This window comes from Gadus chalcogrammus, chromosome 16 (assembly GCF_026213295.1).
Source record: "Gadus chalcogrammus isolate NIFS_2021 chromosome 16, NIFS_Gcha_1.0, whole genome shotgun sequence".
NCBI lineage: Eukaryota > Metazoa > Chordata > Actinopteri > Gadiformes > Gadidae > Gadus > Gadus chalcogrammus.
The window spans coordinates 5430487-5448365 of record NC_079427.1 but is presented as its reverse complement, the minus strand read 5'-3'; the positions used below and the strand labels follow the sequence as shown (position 1 = coordinate 5448365).

Genomic DNA, 17879 nt, shown 5'->3' with positions numbered 1-17879 from the left:
TACGACTTCACGGCAATACATACAAAACATGTTACTTGGATAGCAAACAATACAATTAGTTTATAAAAAAAATATTTTTTTAACATAATTTACAAATGTAACTCTCTCACGCAAAATAGGTCCAGCAGTCCTACGGCATATGGTATAGCAGAACTTCTGGGGGGAGACAGTACAGAGCCTGGGCTGGGAAACCAACAACTGGAGGGGCGGCGTTACGCCTTGGAGATATTTTACCGTAGAAAAAGTGATTCACTTAAGTAGACAACGTTTTCTGGAAAGGATTTTTATTAATGTATTTCTACAGTGGCCAGTCTGCCAGTCCAGTTCATTTGAAACCATAACAGACAGTTTTTCTTCCGAGCGATGGCCGAGTCCAGGTTCGCTGTTAATATCCAATCACATGCTTAAAGATGTCTCCAGCAACATGATTGGTCCAAAAAAAAAATAAGTGAGAGAAAAGGGAGCAACCCGTTTTGAGCTGGTCTTCCATCAGACTTCAGACAGGTCACCTACGGTCTGACATGTGAGACAACCCTTTAGGTAACGACGGGGGGTCCGCCTCTCCCATACCCTGACTCCGAGGTTCAGGAGTGACCCCCGAGGATCTCGTCCAGATTAATGTCCTTCATCCAGTCGTCGTTCCCTGAGCCCGACTTGAGCAGGGAGTCGATGAAGTCCGAGTCTGTGTTGATGCCCGGCACCGTGTTGTCCCCCTCGGGCAGGAAGTCGAAGGTCAGCCGGTTGACCCGGTTGTTCTGGTAGGTACCGGGCGACGGGCTTGCCCCCGAGAAGTTCCCGGCCGGCACCCTCTGCTCCGGGGAGGACTGGCTGGGGTTCCCCGGATGGGCTGGTTGGTTCTGGGGGCAGGTTGTTTCTTAGGGCGGGGTTCATAGCGAGGAGCGGGCCCATGTCTGGTGCCACCTGGTTGGGCGGGCCGGTGTGCCTCTGCTGGTATGCATGGTTCGATGACCCGTCCAGCTTGGTGCCGTGTGGGGGCGGTGGGTTGGTGAGCCTCCTCACACCACCACCACCACCGCCACCACCCAGCCCGGGAGCCACCCCCTGGCCCTGGCCTTGCTTCATCCCCGGGAGCCAGGCCGCATTGACCCCCGACAGCAGCCCCGCAAGCCCCGAACCGGGGCCTGGAGGCGGGGCCTGCTGGTCGAGGGAGGGCCTGGAGGGCGGTGCCCCGTTCATGGAGAAGGGACTTCCCTGGGCGCCAGGCCGCTGGAGGCGGGGCTTGTTGGCAGCGCCTGCGAGTCCCATGCGGTGCTGGTTGGTCTGCGGCTGGAAGGGCCCGAGACAGGGGCCTGGAAGACCTCCGCCGCCCACACCGAACCTCCTGTCCCCCGGTGCGGGGTTCATCTTGGGGCCAGGGTTGTGGGGCAAGTGGCAGGCCATGGGTGGAAGGCCGGTGTCAGGACCGTTGCTCATGGACTGGGAGGGGTTCATACCTTTAACGAAAAGGAACACGCACATCAACACACAACGTTTTCTGTGTATACTCCTTGCTCCAGTGTTCCCATTGCTTGAGAAGATTCCCTAATGCGCTGCTCCTAAATTAGTTGCACAAGAAACTCGCTGTAAAAAAGCTTTGAAGACCCAGAATTAAAGCTCTGGCAAACAACTAAAAGGATTTAGCTATACCAAATCCTGTATCTCTCGCATAGACTGTCAGAGGTTCTACTGAGAGGTTAATGTCTAGGTCAGGTTAGGGTTAGGGTTAGGTCCAGCAGGTAAAAGGGGTGGTCAGAAGAGGTCTGTCTGTACCTGTGAAGAGGGTCCCAGGTGGTCCTCCTCCCAGGCTCCTGGTCTGTTTGTAGTCCGGTTGGCCCCCCCCCCCCCTGGTCGGGTTAGGTGCTGCTGACTGGTCCTGTGGATTGTCTTGTCCTGAGGCACCAAACAAGGAGGCGAGGAAAAAGGATTAAAAACTGTTTGGAAATGACGGACCTCTTCTCAAATATTTTAAGAGGTTGAAGAAATCTGTTAAAGATTTAAAATACACCAAACTTGTTTCTGTCAAGGCTACGAAAAAGACGGACCGTTCCATTACCAACTGTCTTGACTGCGACATTATAGGAGAGTTATACTCCTTTAAATCAAACTATGATTTTTTTTTTACAAAGCCTCTGTAGGGAACACGGCATTTTAAATGACTGTCGTTTTTTTTTTTTTTTTTTTTTCTCTTACCGCCTCGCCAAGCGTGTTGGTGTGAAGCGATTGGTTGAGCTGTCGCTGCAGAACCGGGGTTTTGGCGGGGCTTTTCTGCTGTCCGATGGCCACCAGAGGTCCGCTGTTGTGCCTGAGACTGGGCCGTTAATGGGCAGCCGGGGTCCAGGAGAATACCCTAGATAGAGGCACGGAGAAATAGAAGAACACAAACGTTGCGTTACTTTCACATCGGCACTTTTCCCCGGTTTGCTTTGCTACGCTTGCTTCTGGCAGCTGCGCCAGAAAAGCCAGGTGGACGGTGGGAAGATTAACACAATTGCGGCCGCACAAAAGTGCAAACGCAATTACAAAGTCCCAACCCACTAGAGGACGGACATTCACCATAAACAGGTGAACCGTGTCAATGATGCCATTCAGTGTTCATACTGTGGTACGGGCTACTCCCTCCTCCTCCCTCCGCAGAAGAACAGGGAAGACCCAGAAAAGAGGCTTTCATTTTCCGGAGGTGGGGGGGGGGGGGGGTTTGTGAGTCCTTTTCAAGGCCTACGTTTCCCCTGATGATTGGTCTAAAGAGAGTGGGAGGAATATAAGAGACATGGGGAGCTGTGGGAGCTCGACACAGCCTGCGTTTAACCAGGGCTCGTTGACCCTCATTCATGAGTTACGCTTGATCGTGACAAGCCCACTTAAAAAAACTCTGTGGCTCATAAAAACACGCCATTAGACACAACAGAAGTCTAAACCCTGATTTCTGTGTCCAACGACTCCTCCTGGCCAAAGTGCGGATTTCCAGGTAGTTTTACCAGATGGAGGGATACTGTGTGTTTAAGCCTTTGTGTTTCACTCTGATAACAATATAAATCTTTTTTACCCCTAAGGCATTGGTCTAATACGTGGGAACGGTGGGATTGCTGTTACAAGCATCTGCTCTCTGGCAGTAAATTTGCACATCAATTTCAAAACACACGCACACACCTATATTATTAGTCACAGTGTTGAAACAGTTTCGATGAAAAGGGCGATAAGAGATTTGATTAAATAAGGGGAGACCAACATTAGGCTCCTGATAGAAAATTCAAATAAAAAGTAATGTTATAAATCAGATTCCAGTGTGTAGGTATCCAAACCCTCCAAACTGCTGTAATCAGGGATGAGAAAAGACCTGGGAAAAACTCGCCAAAACTGTTGGTTGTTACGCTTGTTCTCGCTTACCCGCACAGTGGGACAGAATAGGAGCAGGGATAAATATGAAAACAAACATCCGAGACGTCAGAGGGCCCAATATTTATTCAGAACATTAACACTGGCAGCCAGCGGCTGGGTTGGCCCCCCATCTGGCCAATGAGGTGGCTCGGTGGTGGTGACTGACCGTGTCCAAACAGTTGGTCACAATACCGGCCCTGGTTCGCTTCACTTCATTCCTCTCCAAGCCACCGTGAGAATCTTTTAACTGTTTGGACCAAATCTGATGGGCTCTTTGTTGGAAGAAAACACCAAACACCAACTCCTATCTCACCACCACCAATCTTCCCCCAAACCACAAGAGTTTGTTTTCCTTGTGTCTTAGTGTGAGTGCCGCTCTCTCCCACTGTAATCTCTATCTATCTTGCTCTCCCTATGTCATCTCAAATGTGTCATGGATGCCGTGTGTGTGTGTGTATTCTTCATCTTCTGACTAGGTCGTCAGCTAGTCCCCGCTGTAAATGAGTCCCACATGTGGGCAGAGAGAGAGACGGGGAGGGAAGGGGAGAGGAGGGAGAGACGTGAACACAGGCAGCTGACAGAGATCCTGCCTCTCTCTCTTTCTCTCGCTCTCTCTGTCAGTCTCTCTCTCTCTCTCCCCCTTTTCTCTCTCTCTGTCAGTGTGCCTCTCTCTCTCTCTCTCTCTCTCTCTCTCTCTCTCTCTCTCTCTCTCTCTCTTTCAGTCTTCATGTCTGTCCTTCTCTCTCTGTGCTTGGAGTATCTCTCCGTCTCCCTCTCTATGTTTCCTGCTCTCTCTGTATCTCTCTCTCTCTCTCTCTCTCTCTCTCTCTCTCTCTCTCTCCTCTCTCTCTCTCCCCCTTTCTCTCTCTCTGTCAGTGTGCCTCTCTCTCTCTCTCTCTCTCTCTCTCTCTCTCTCTCTCTCTCTCTCTCTCTCTCTCTCTCTCTCTCTCTCTCTCTCTCTCTCTCTCTCTCTCTCTCTCTCTCTCTTCTCTCTCTCTCTCTCTCTTTCCAGTCTTCATGTCTGTCCTTCTCTCTCTGTGCTTGAGTATCTCTCTGTCTCCCTCTCTCTGTTTCTGCTCTCTCTGTATCTCCTCTCGCTCCCTCTCTGTGTCTGACTCCCCCCCCCACTCCCCCTCTCTCTCTACCTCCTGCTAGCTCTATAGCGCTACACCGTCCCCAGGGACAGCCTCGGCATCTGGACTTGGCCCCGGCTCACTTTCCCAGGAACAAGCGCTCCCTTCACGGGCACCGCAGTCACACTGACCCCACAATCCACCCTCCCACCCCTCTCCCACAACCACCACCCCAACCCAATCATTCCCACTACCCCAGGGCCCCTCCCCTCCCCGTTGCGTAGTGACAATGGGTGGTGCAAGAACAGTGTGCATATATGTATATGAGGGCATTACTACCTCAGTCGATTACAAAAACAAAATCTCCTTAAGCCAAACTTGACTAATTTGTTGGGGATATCTGTGGCAGGCAAAGAGTGAATAGAGTTGTTGGTCATTAAAATTAAAAAACACATTTCATTGTAACTAATTCAGCTGGAGCCGTTAAGAAACATGGTACAAGATGTAAAAGAAAGCTTATTTCTCTCTCTAAATGAGCCCAGAGCAATCTACACAACAACAACAACAACTGGGCTGCCAACATGACAAGCAACGCTGGGAGGTTTATTCTGAGAGAACACAACACATCCAGCTGGATATCTTCCTCTACATTTGTTGAGCATTTTTGTCTGTTGCTACTAAAACTGGATTCACTCATTTTACGTTCTTCCCCACCAGCAAACTGAAGCAACATTAGCCACCGTTAGCCCGCTGCCCTAGGGTTTTATTCACCTAGTGGCGATCTTGCTTTCAAACGCTAGCTGGGTTGGGGGAATAGAAGGCTAGATCCCACAATCGCTGCGAGGACCAAGATTGCCGCCAGTTGAACAAGGGCCCATAGGGTATAGTTAAAAGCCAGCAGAAAGGAAGGGAACTATGTTGTTAGCTGGTGCTACATCGGGGGGATTAGATCACCACTGGGGTCCCTTTATTTCCACCCATTACTAATTCAACTCACTGTGGGAAGATACTTCTGCTGCCCCCTCTGCGAGCCGCCCTCTGTGAAACAGCCAAGTATTAACCCTAGCCACACTGCCTGCAGCTCTGTACACTAGCGTAGCCCCATGTTAGCATACAAGTTGTGCTTATTATGCTAACATGATGCTATGCTAGTACATAAGCCACACTTCCTGGAGGAGGTCTAGAGGCTGGCATGGTTATTATGCGAATATTATGTCACACTAGCACAGTGCTAACATCATGCATTTCTATTATGGATAGTTTTATTGTTGTGGGTAATCCCAGTATTTAACCCTAGCCACAGTGACAGAGCATGGTGGAGGTCTATGGGCTAACATAGCTATTATGCTAACATACTAGCACAGTGCTAACATTGTGTGGAACATGATGTTATGCTAGTGATTTAGCCCAGTATTTAACCCTAGCACACTGTCTGGTGGAGACCTATGGGCTAGTATGGAAATTATGCTAACATGATGTTATGCTAGAAGCTATTATGGTATCATCCCAGTGCATTAGCCAATTATATTTCACCATAGTCACACTGCCTGTAGTCTATGCATTAGCAAAATATAATTTAGCAGGATTAGTGAGCCATGGGGCTATGCTAGTGCTAGCCTGTTGGAAAATACTTTGAGAATAAGTCAGCTGGCTGTCTTCAGTTGGCTGCTGGTTTGTCTTTTGGGAATCCAGATATTTTCTAAGCTTTCCTATGTTATGTTCACATTATTAATGCAAACATGTGGAGTCCGATAAAAGAAATTGCTGTATGTAGCACACCACACTCACGAATATGATTACAAATATGTAATGTGTGTGTATGGCAAAAACTGTCAGTACAATATGCCTATCTATGTGTTTATTATCCTTTGTTCAATGCTATGATGACTGCTTCATTGTGAATTTGCTGGCTTGTATTTAAGCCTTGTGTAAGTGAAGTGGATGCAGAGAGCTTGTGTGTGTGTGTGTGTGTGTGTGTGTGTGTGTGTGTGTGTGTGTGTGTGTGTGTGTGTGTGTGTGTGTGTGTGTGTGTGTGTGTGTGTACATTGGGCAACCCGCATATTTTATAAAACTACAGCTCTTCATAAAACCATATGGTCCACGCCGCACTGCTGAGAGGAGGCTAAGGGCAAAACAACCACACATAATGATTGATCTACAATAGGCCTGTAATACTGCGGCATCCATGGGGCATCTCTTTGGTCACGGTGGGGATTCGAGACAGATATGTCCTGTGCAATAATCTTGATTGATAATTCAACTTTGCGGCTCAGTCCAATTTGTGTGTCCACATACATTTTTAAACCAAGTACTGTTTATGCCTTTGATTGTATTTAGGTAGTAGTCATTTATTTACTATTATATAGGCTATAACAAAATGACTACTATCTTTATAGTGATTATTTAGCAATTTGACCCTGGTAAGACCGCAGTAGTCCAGCTGAATTATATTACAGATAAGTGTTCTTCATTCAAATGCTTTCATGTCTTTTATTCAGAGGATTGTTACCCTATTGCTCAAGTATAATGATACTAAGGTCAAACGAAAAAAAAAATCATAACCTTAACATAACCTACAGAGTAAAAAAGAAAGCATCCATGCTCTTTTTTTTGTCTTGGTCAAACCGTTTGTGTTTTATGTTACTTCATACAGTCGAGCAGAGGTTTAAAAGTGTGATCAGCACACAAATGATCTTTTTGATCTATAAACAAAGGCATCCAGAGATACCATTCTTAGGAGAGGGAGACAGAGAGAGAGACAGAGATGGAGACATAGACAGAGAGAGAGGAGAGAGAGAGAGAGAGAGAGAGAGAGAGAGAGCGAGGGAGAATAGGGAGTTGGGGGAGAGCCTCCTCAATCATAACAAATCAGTGCTTGAACCTCCAGTACACAGCTAAGCAGATTACCGTCATTTTCCTCCGCTTGTCCCTTGTAGCTAACAACTTCCAATTAGCAAACCCCGCTGCGCATATCTGGGGCCTGACGGGAAGCCACCGTGACAGCCAGAGAATTAGAAGTCCTGCATGTTAATCCAGCCGGCGCTGGCAATCTGTGTCACAGTCAATGCGGGATGCAAGCAGAGGAAATGAATATTCAAGGGAGTCGCGGAAGCAGCTAGCTAGGGCAGTAGCAAGGAGAACGACCGCCGCAAGCTAACAGCAGCACATTGTTCCTTCTCCCGAGTTTCGGCGGGGGAAGGTCGCGAGCCAGGGAAAAGGCGGGAACATGTAGGAGAAGTGCAGTGCCCTGCAATTTTTTCCCAGTAGCAGTGCTGAGGTGTGTGTGATGTGCACGTATGTTGATGTGCATGTGCACTGTTCTGGTGTGCGTGTGCATTGTGCAGATGTGCGAGGGCACGTCGCTGATGTTCAATTTACTGCCTTTAATGTCAGTGCAAACACAGTTTTTTAAGTCAGCAATTTGTAGCCATCCCATCGCCTAGGTTTCATGATACTGTTGTTTCTGTTTTTAAAAAATCCAATCTTTGGGCTGCTTTCCAATTATTACTTCTCTCTTTATGCTACCTACATACGTTAATCCAACGTCCCGGTTCACCTGACATTTTCACCTGGTTGCCCAACATATCTATAAACACTAAATTGTCCCTATTTTGTCCCGCTATTCACCACAATTAAATATAATACGACAATATACTTGTTTTCAGCGTTTATCATCCTCTTTCCCACTCATTATTACCTAACCCAATCAAAAAACATAAACATTGCACCACAATTTCATCACTGATTGTCTATATCCATTTCAATCAATCAAAGTCTGCTGCTAGCCTTTGATGCTTTAGACTCTGTCTGGCAGTCTGTCAGTAGACCTCTAGAAGGCTTGCACTTTTCTTAGGAAATAGCCAGCAAAGAAAATTCTGTATTCTGCCGACGCTGCAAGAGTACAATTTTGGTCACGCGCGGTGGAAATGCAGACATAAAAGATCATATTAAGACGGCCAACCATAAGCGGTTGCTACGAGCGGGAACTAGCACAGTTGCGCCCTACTCTAGAGAGTCAAATGCCGGTGACAGTGATCTGAAATGGGAATCTCAGCAGGGGACTTTTGCCGAGCGCAAACATGTGCACAAGCGTGAACGCACATGCACTTAAGGGTCCCGGTTTGGGAGTTTGAAAATGTAGTTACTCTATTCCTTCATATAGTCTAAAGCCATTCATGAGCAAATGCCACACACAATATGTGTTTTTTATAATTCTAACACAATTCTAACACTTTTTAGTGGTCTGTATTCTTCCAAAATATATCTCCACTTCCAACAATGACAATCTAACAACTGAGGGTGGAGCAGTGGGGGGGCACTGACATGTTTCTAAATAAAACCAAATTGAATATCTTCAAAAGAAAGATTTAACCATTTTTTTTAACAAGGGGAGCCCATTAAGATTTAACAATCTCCTTTTCAAGGTAGCCCGGCCCAGCGAGGCAGTGTCTCGTGCCTTGCAGTGGCGCCAATAATCCAGCTGCTGTGCTGCACAACTGCTCCATGCATGTTGGCAAACACCGAGGTGACACACTCTGCTTGGTATCCTATTACTGCGTGAAATATGCATCCTGTTACCTCAGTACTGTCTACAGTGGTTGTGTGCTGCAACGTTTCTACTTTTAAAGTAAATGTATTCCTTTGTATTTTCCTCTGTCTATGTATTGCTTTACTAGAATTCTAGTAACATGTTATACTTCACACTTTCTTACCTCATTATAGTAATCGAAAATACTAAGACAATCAATGACAGAAGGTAATAACATATCTTTGCAAGGAAGCAAATTGTCTTCGTAAACCAGAATCAGCCTGATTTGGGTTCGGTCTTTAGATCGACCAGCCAGACATAGATCTTAAAACACTGCTTGTCGGTTCTTTTCTACCCCACGACCAGGCCATCAGTCATGATGTGAGGATTGTTTAGTGCACAGGGAAACCTGTTGGGTCTTACCTGCCGCTGGGCCAGTTTGAAATGTAGCCCAGGTCCGTGCTGAGGTAGGGCCTTCTGCTGCAGACACTGGGACCCCGGCCCCGGGATCTGGGAGGTCTGGTAGTGGTGCTGGTTCTGGTTCTGACCCCGGGGTCGACGGCGGCGGCTGCTGCTGCTGCTGCTGCGCTGCTGCTGCTGATGCTGCTGCTGCTGCTGCTGCTGCTGCTGCTGGACTGAGGTTTTGTTGAGGGCGCCCGTCATCACGGACATGGGTGCGTTGGGCGAGGTCGCCACCTTGGGACTGAAGTGCAACGTGGGCTTGGTGCTCAGGACCTTCATGTCCAGGTGGCCGCCGCCCACTCCGTTGTGGCCGTTGGCCTTGAAGAGGCAGTGGTTGATCCCCTTGGCCTGCGGGCCGGCCATGCGCTGGGGGTTGAGCGGGGCCTTGTCCTGGGAGAAGCCGGGGCCGGCGGCGGAGTGGGGGGTTGACGGAGGGGGCCCAACCCGCCATCCCGGCGGGGGAGTTCTGGTGGTGCTGCAGGTGGTGTTGGTGGTGGGGGTGATGGGGGTGGGGGTGTTGGTGGTGGAGCAGGGCGTTGGGCTGCTGCTGGTTCGCCGCCATCTGCTTGAGCTGCTCCGCGTGGGACACACCTCGGGCCAGCAGGGCATGGGCCTGGGGGCCGGGCCGGCCGGGGGGCTTCTGGCCCAGGGCGGAGGGCGACGCGGAGGCCAGGGGCCCGCCGGTCATGGTGAAGGAGGGCCCCGCCGACGCCGGCCGCAGCTGGGGCGAGCTGGCGTGCGCGTGGCAGTAGTCCGTCGGGGAGAACTCCGTCTTGATGGGCTTGTCCCCCAGGAGGGCGAAGAGGCCGGCGGGCCCCCCCCCCCCACCACCCGTGGAGCCGGTCCGCTCCAGGTCCAGCCCAAAGGCGTCGTCCTGCTTCAGCATCTTCTCGAACTCCAGGTCGTTGAGCGGACGGCACCGTCTTGGTCAGCTCGTCGAACAGGTCCTGCAGCTCGGGGTCGATCTGCCCGCCCGCCCTCCTCCTTGAAGTCGAAGATCTGTCGGCGGTGGACTGGCCGCAGGACGCCACCGCTCGCTGGGCTCCTGCTTCATCTCCTTCAGCGTCAGGTTGAAGGTGTCGGCGTCCACGCCCGGCGGCAGCATGAAGCTCTTCCTGTGCAGGACGTTGTCATGGACGAGGCCGAGGAGGACGAGGAGGAGGAGGAGGACGGGTGTCCCTGCAGGGACTGGGGCTGGGCGAAGTTGTGGCCGCAGGGGCCGTGAGGCGGGCCCAGGCCCCCCGCGGTCCAGGCGGGCCCGCTTGAAGTCAGCGCCGGAGATGCCACAGGAGAGGCCGTTCTGCTTGGGGAGGGGGCCCGGAGCGTGGCCCTCGAGCTTCCTGCGCAGGGAGCCTTGCAGCTGTGGGGACACGAAGAAGACAGGATGAGGACGGCTGTCTTAAGATCAATTTATTCAAACTTAATTGTTTCACATGGTAACATCATGTGGTTACAGTGTATTCAAACATGTGAGACAAAAAAGGGTACACTGAGTGGTTGCGAACTGTTGTGGTTACAAAAAGACCTATGATGGTTGAGTAATCGGATGACCATAGGGAAGCAATAAGTACAGCAATAAATATTTGTATTTATTTCTATAAGAATAAAAAGAAAAAATATACATAATATATGTACATACACAATTAGAGGAGTAGAAATGTTGTTCACATACACTACTATTAGATATAAAGAACTTATACATACTGTATATCTAATATTACAAATATTTACTAGGCGCCATAAGAATACGAATATTCGGTTATTGACCAGAGAACGTTAATCCAAACCTACTAATTATCTTAAAACGAAACCAAATAAAAACGGTTCATCGTTGTGTTATTAAAATCAAACGGTAATCCTCACGTAATGTTTTTATAACAACGTCCAGCCAGTGTAGAATCATTGCCCGAGCGGTGCATGAAGTGAGCCGGTTCACATTATGATACATCTAAGTTACACTGCGATGAATTTTATAAAACCATCCCCCAGCATTAACATGTAAATTAATCCCTTCTTACAAGTAGCTCCCAGCGACGTTCTGTCTACACAGCTGAATGTGAAGATCTCCGCTCGCTTAACGACCTTGTTTTAATGCAGTGCCATAAAGCAACTGTTACCATGGTACAGTCAAGCTAAAAAAATAATTACGCTCTTGAATTCATCGCTGTGTTGTGATATTAATAGGAACCACTCGTACTACTGAACCAGATATGCTGGAACCAAAGGAAACTATGCACTTCAACAACTATCATCCCCTCACAACGCCACCACCATCAGCAAGAACGCGCAGTGGCTACATTACTACTCCAAACTAAGCAGCTCAGCGTAAAAAAGGCCCCGATTGGAACAAGAAGAGACAAGATACATGTGTTTAATAAGGGGAGATATCAGCGATATGGTAGAGCCCTTACAGGAATCTCATGTGGATGACTACAGTGGGAAATAAAACTTCCTTTGTCTGTTCTCCCCTTCATTTGCATAAATGATATTCTCCCTCCACCGCGGCTCGTTAGATCGCCGGAGTATTCCTTTGTTGTTTGAGTGTCTGATTAACGCGCGGCTGTGGGTGTACCTCTCCTGCTATCTGTCCTCCCCGCGAGTGTCTTTGTTACGCGTTAATAAGCACGTCCCCGCTGCCTGAGCGCGGATGGGGAGGGTGGAACGAACGTGGACGCCGCGCAGCCTCATGGAACGTCATCCCTAGACCTCTCTCAGACTGTCGATCGATGATCAGCTCAGACTTTTACCTTCCTGGGACTTCGATCTGTTGTAATATGTAATAATGTGAAGTGTGGATATGGGAAAAGTCATTAAATAATAATATGATGCGTGTGTGTGTGTGCATGGGCTAATAAAGATCCATTAATAATCTGATGTTTGTGGTGTGTGTGGTTTGTGTCTGTGTGCGTGTGTGTCCGTGTGTCCTGCGTGCGTTTGTGTGCGTTTGTGCGCGTGTGTGACTCGTTTTCCCCCCAAAGTAGCGCACACACACTGCCCTCGGTGGATTGTGTGGTCAGTATTTAAATTGAACTCACACAGAGCTAACAGAAGTGGAGTGTGTGGCCCCGGGGGGGGGGAAGCTGACTGATCCGCTCCCTGCAAGGACATGCAAGACGCTGCCATCTCAACAACACAGCCATGGAAACACTGGGTGAAACTCTACACTCTACAGGGCACCGGTACCACACGGGAGTCGTTTTCACCTGCTGGCACACAACGCACGAACATGTATCACTATTCTGCCTGCCGCAGGGTTAGCTGATAATACTAGCCTGGTGCAACGCTAAGGACAGCATGGTGTGCTTCAAATACTCACACGGTGCACTGCTACTCGTCACATGGTCTGCCGTGCTGCCCACTCAAGCAAGGGATGCTAACACTATCTTGGTGTGGTGCTTACACCATAAGTGGGGGGGATGTATTGAAACCGATCCTGGTGTTTCAATCAGGGCATTAATATAGCTCTGATGTAGCAGGCTAGCGTGCTGGTGGTGACACTGATGACAATGATGGGGACGTTGATGAGTCATTAATGAGGCATAATTACAAATCGCTGTGGATCTCATATAGAGATGGCTGTCACATTTCCATTTGGATTGAATGCAACATTAGGTGTATAGTAACACTGATGGACTTTGTGTGCCACGGAAAGGCGTTGTGAAACCACAATTAACAAAAAATAAAGGAACAGAAGACAGCTGGATCCAGGGTGGAAATGTATCAGAGGAAGTGTTTAAGAGTGTGAGTCGCTCAGTCTTGAGATTCTATTTAGTGTCATTAGCAGACAGTTTGGTTCATCCAGACTTAATTAGAGTGAATTATTGCATGTCATTAGGGAGCAGTCAGGCTTGTTGGGGCATCTCGCTCGAGGATGACTATACAGACATTCTGGGTTTGAACCCTGAACCTTTTGGCCGGGAGTCGAACAAACACAACGCTGCACTATCACTATCCTGCCCCCTTCTTTCAGTGTGGAGATGAGGAAGGAGAGGGGGAGAGAGGGCGAGAGATGGAAAGGGGGAGAGAGAAAGAGAGAGCGAGATGGAAAGGGGGAGAGAGCGAGAGAGTGAGAGAGAAAGAGGGAGAGAGATGAAAGGGGGAGAGAGGGAAAGAGAGAGATGGAAAGGGGGAGAGAGGGAGAGAGAGAGAGATGGAAATGGGGAGAGAGAGAGGGAGAGGGCGAGAGAGAGAGAGAGAGAGAGAGAGAGAGGGAGAGGGCGAGAGAGAGAGAGAGAGAGAGAGAGAGAGAGAGGGGGAGAGAGAGAGGGGGAGAGAGAGAGAGAGAGCGAGAGAGAGAGAGATGCGTCCTCCTTCAAGGCTGATGGCCAGCCAGGGAAAACAGGCCATGAATAATGGAAGAGGCCAGTGGATGTGCTGCCCCTGTAACTCTGGCGTGCCTCTTCCATGTAGCGACCTCGTTTAATAAACCGACTGCAGGCTGGCTGCGTCCCCCCCCCCCCGCCCACCTCCCCATTCAAAAGGTCATTGTTAAACCCTGGAAGGGCTTTGTGGCGCTGGAATTTTGTTAGAGTCGGATCATTGAAATCGGGGTATTTTCTTTTCAGTGTTCGTTCAGAGGTTTACAGAACGACTACTGTGTTTTATCAGTGAATTAAAGAGCGGTTTGTGTCTGGTTCGCCGGCGGGGCTAAAGCTGCTCTGAACCCTCTGGGTAGATCTGCAAGTGACCTGAAAATAGATCTTTTCTTGATTAACATTTCATGAGCTTAGAAGCTCTGGATCTCTCTGAAAGTGACACTCCCTCCATAGGAGAGGTTCTAACACATACAAACATATCAAGCGTATTGTCTGGGATCTGTCCAAACTCTATCGGTCACAAGCAACTTCCTATTCCAAAGAAGGAATGTGCTAGAACCTGAGTTCCTGTTTTATGACTTTTGTGAATTTTCCCTTTAAAAAAATTATAAAAACCTGTCTGAACCAGTTTCCCTTCTGAAGTGACAACATATCAAAACGCAGAGCTAGAGAGCAGTTCTAGGAATACTCTATAACGACACCTCATCACAACGTCTCCCCACATTGTGTGTGCATCAGGACGGCCCTTAGGCAACACTATCCAATCCACTCCAACATCTTCATCAACCAAAAACCTACTGATCAGCTGTTTAGGAGGGTTCTCTTCTAAACGTGAACAAGGACCATGAACAGAGGACCGGAGAGAGAGAGAGAGAGAGAGAGAGAGAGGAGAGAGGAGAGAGAGAGAGAGAGAGAGAGAGAGAGAGAGAGAGAGAGAGAGCGAGCGAGAGCGAGCGAGAGCGCGAGAGAGAGAGAGAGCGAGAGAGAGAGAGAGAGAGAGAGAGAGAGAGAGAGCGAGCGAGAGCGAGCGAGAGCGCGAGAGAGAGAGAGAGAGAGAGAGAGAGAGAGAGAGAGAGAGAGAGAGAGAGAGAGAGAGAGAGAGAGAAAAGAGTAAAAGAGTGTGAAAGACACCGACAGACAGAGAGGGGAGTACTGCAGTGGGAGGCAGATTCCCAGACGTTCGCCTCACAGCGAGAACCAAAGTGACATCAGCCAAGCAGCCATGTTGCCCGCATACACACACACACACACACACACACACACACACACACACACACACACACACACACACACACACACACACACACACACACCACACACACACACACACACACACACACACACACACTGTCTGCTGCTGCTGCTGCTGCTGCTGCTGCTGCACTCCAGTGCCCTGACCTTGAGGACAGTCATGGCTAACTGTCCCTGGAGGAGGTGTGTGTGTGTGTGTGTGTGTGTGTGTGTGTGTGTGTGTGTGTGTGTGTGTGTGTGTGTGTGTGTGTGTGGTGTGTGTGTGTGTGTGTGTGTGTGTGTGTGTGTGATGGTTGGGGGGGAAGGGGGTGCCGGCTGCCAAACACACACACACACACACACACACACACACACACACACACACACACACACACACACACACACACGCACACGCAAATAAAACTGCGGCTTAAACTGCAACCAATCAATCAGTACAATGCATCGACAAAGTTGCCCGGCACTTTGTTCGGTTGCTTTGATTGTCCTCAGCCTCTCCTGCAAGTCATGTCTGATAAAAGGGCCGTCCGTTCTCTGGCTAATATAAAGTCCCTCAGCAGAATCCTAAAATGATACAGAGCGAGAGAGTCTGTACAGAGAGGGGGAGATACAGGGAGAAGGAAGGAGTGATAGAAGATAGGAAAACATATAGCGCTAGAGATACAGAGAGGCAGTGTTATAGAAAGATAGGGATAAAAAGAGAGGGATAGAGATTGAGGGAGACAGAGAGGAAGTGTTGGATAAAAGATAGGAATAAAAAAGAGAGGGATGTAGAGACAGAGATATTGTGCAGTGTCTCACCTCTGTGTTGGTTAATCTATTCAGCAGAGCCGGTACACATCTTGTAATCACCCCCTGAGAGACTTACAAACCCTCTCCCCGGCTTCTGACACGCACGGAACAGCGCTACAGAATAAAAGCATCAAAAACACTATTGTGTTCCCTGGGAGACGCAATATTTATGTGGCGGCGCAGGTTACAGTGTTCTACAGGAGGGATTTTTGGTTTGATTTACGACGCAGAACACCAAGGACCACGAGGACGTAGATCAGACCCATTGATCAGCTGGAGCCCAGCACTGAACCCCAGCGATGGCACTCCTGTAATAACTTAACTCTGCGCTAAGTGAGACGGAGCCGACAGTCACTGGAGCCGGTGCGTGCTACCACATTCATGCCACGGTAACGGTTTAGTTGCTGAAAAAACAACAACATAAAATGCGATAATTGTACACATAAATATTCTGCGCATACTTTTTGTGTGATGGGATTATGAGGCTGGGGTTTTGGTTGTGGTGAGATAGCCCTAACAGAGACAGTGGATGGAGAGATGAAGTAGGACTAAAGGAAGCAGACACAATCAAAGTGGGCCTACAGAGATAGCCGAGACATACAGTAGGCCTACAGAGATAGGAAATAGAGAGACCCAGTAGACCTGCAGAGACAGAAGGTAAATACAATAGGCCTACATAGCTGGCTGATAAGAGAGATTCAGGAGGGCCTACACATATAGCAGACAAAGGGGTACAGTAGGTCTATCGATAGCAGATAGAAATATGGGAAGACTACAGACTTAGCAGACAGATGAATACAGTAGGCCTGAGGAGATAGGAGATAGAGATACAGTAGGCATGCAGAGATAGGAGAAACCTACGGAGATAGAAGATAGATAAATACAGTAGGCCTACAGAGAGAGCAGATAGATAAATACAGTAGGCCTACAGAGAGAGCAGATACCTACAGAGATAGCAGATAGATAAATACGGAAGGCCTACAGAGAGAGCAGATAGATAAATACAGTAGGCCTTTTGAAGATACCAGATAGAGATACAGAAGACCTACGGAGACACCAGATAGAGATACAGTAGGTCCACGTAGATAGCAGATACTGTAATACAGTAGACCTACGTCGAAGGCTTGGGCTCCTCAGCATTTTGTCTCCCACAGTTCCTGACACAGTTCTATTAGATTGAGGCGGTCCTCCGGGGACACACAGGGGAAAAGGACGAGCAACAGCAGGAAAAGAAGAACAAAGACAGAGACAGGGAAAGAGAGAGAGAGAGAGAGAGCGAGAGAGAGAGAGAGAGAGAGAGAGAGAGAGAGAGAGAGAGAGAGAGAGAGAGAGAAAATAGAAAGGGGAAAGAAAGAGACAGCGAAAGAGAGAGGCAGCGAGCGAGAGAGAGAAAGAGAGAGATGCAACGAAAGAGAGGGACAGAGGAAGAGAGAGACGGCAAGAGAAAGACAGAGAGATAGAGAAGGAGCTGGTCTTTATGGCAGCCTTTGGGAAATAGGCAGTTCATAGCAGCCGTTTTAAAACAAATTTGTCCATAATGTTTGCAATTTCTTTTATTTTTTACAGTAGAAAACGCACCATCAACTAAACAAAGGAAGAAGTCCAGACTATTAAATACATTTATTTTATTATTGCAATGTAAAAATATATGTTCTCTCTGTCAAACATGAAACAGCTTCTAAATCTCATTATTACCCCTGTGGCACCACTTCTCAACCAGAGATTTAATAGGATTGTGCTGTTCCTTCGTACCCTCTGGTGCTTGAATTAGAGTGATATACCATCACACATTAGAAGAATATTAACCTACTGGAAACATCCGTCTGAAATACTCTGATAATAAAAAAATATTTTTTTGATTAAATATGAAAGATTACATAGGATTAGATTTGATACTGTGATAAGTAAGAGATCTAACACTCTGATGAGCGAGGGATCTATGCAGGCTATTACAATCGTGGCCCTGTCGTCTTTTCAACTGCCAACTCTCAGCTAACTTGTTTATCGCTGGTCGACATGGCGACGCGTTGGGTTTAATTATCCAAACTGCTGCGGCGAGGGAAAAAAAAAATATGGAGGGCAAAA

General features: G+C 48.4%; 1 pseudogene; it reads right to left on the bottom strand.

Moving 5' to 3' along the window:
* Positions 1 to 7: 7 nt before the first annotated feature.
* LOC130405300 (mastermind-like protein 2) overlaps positions 8 to 17879 on the bottom strand; it is a 44448-nt pseudogene continuing 26576 nt past the window's right edge.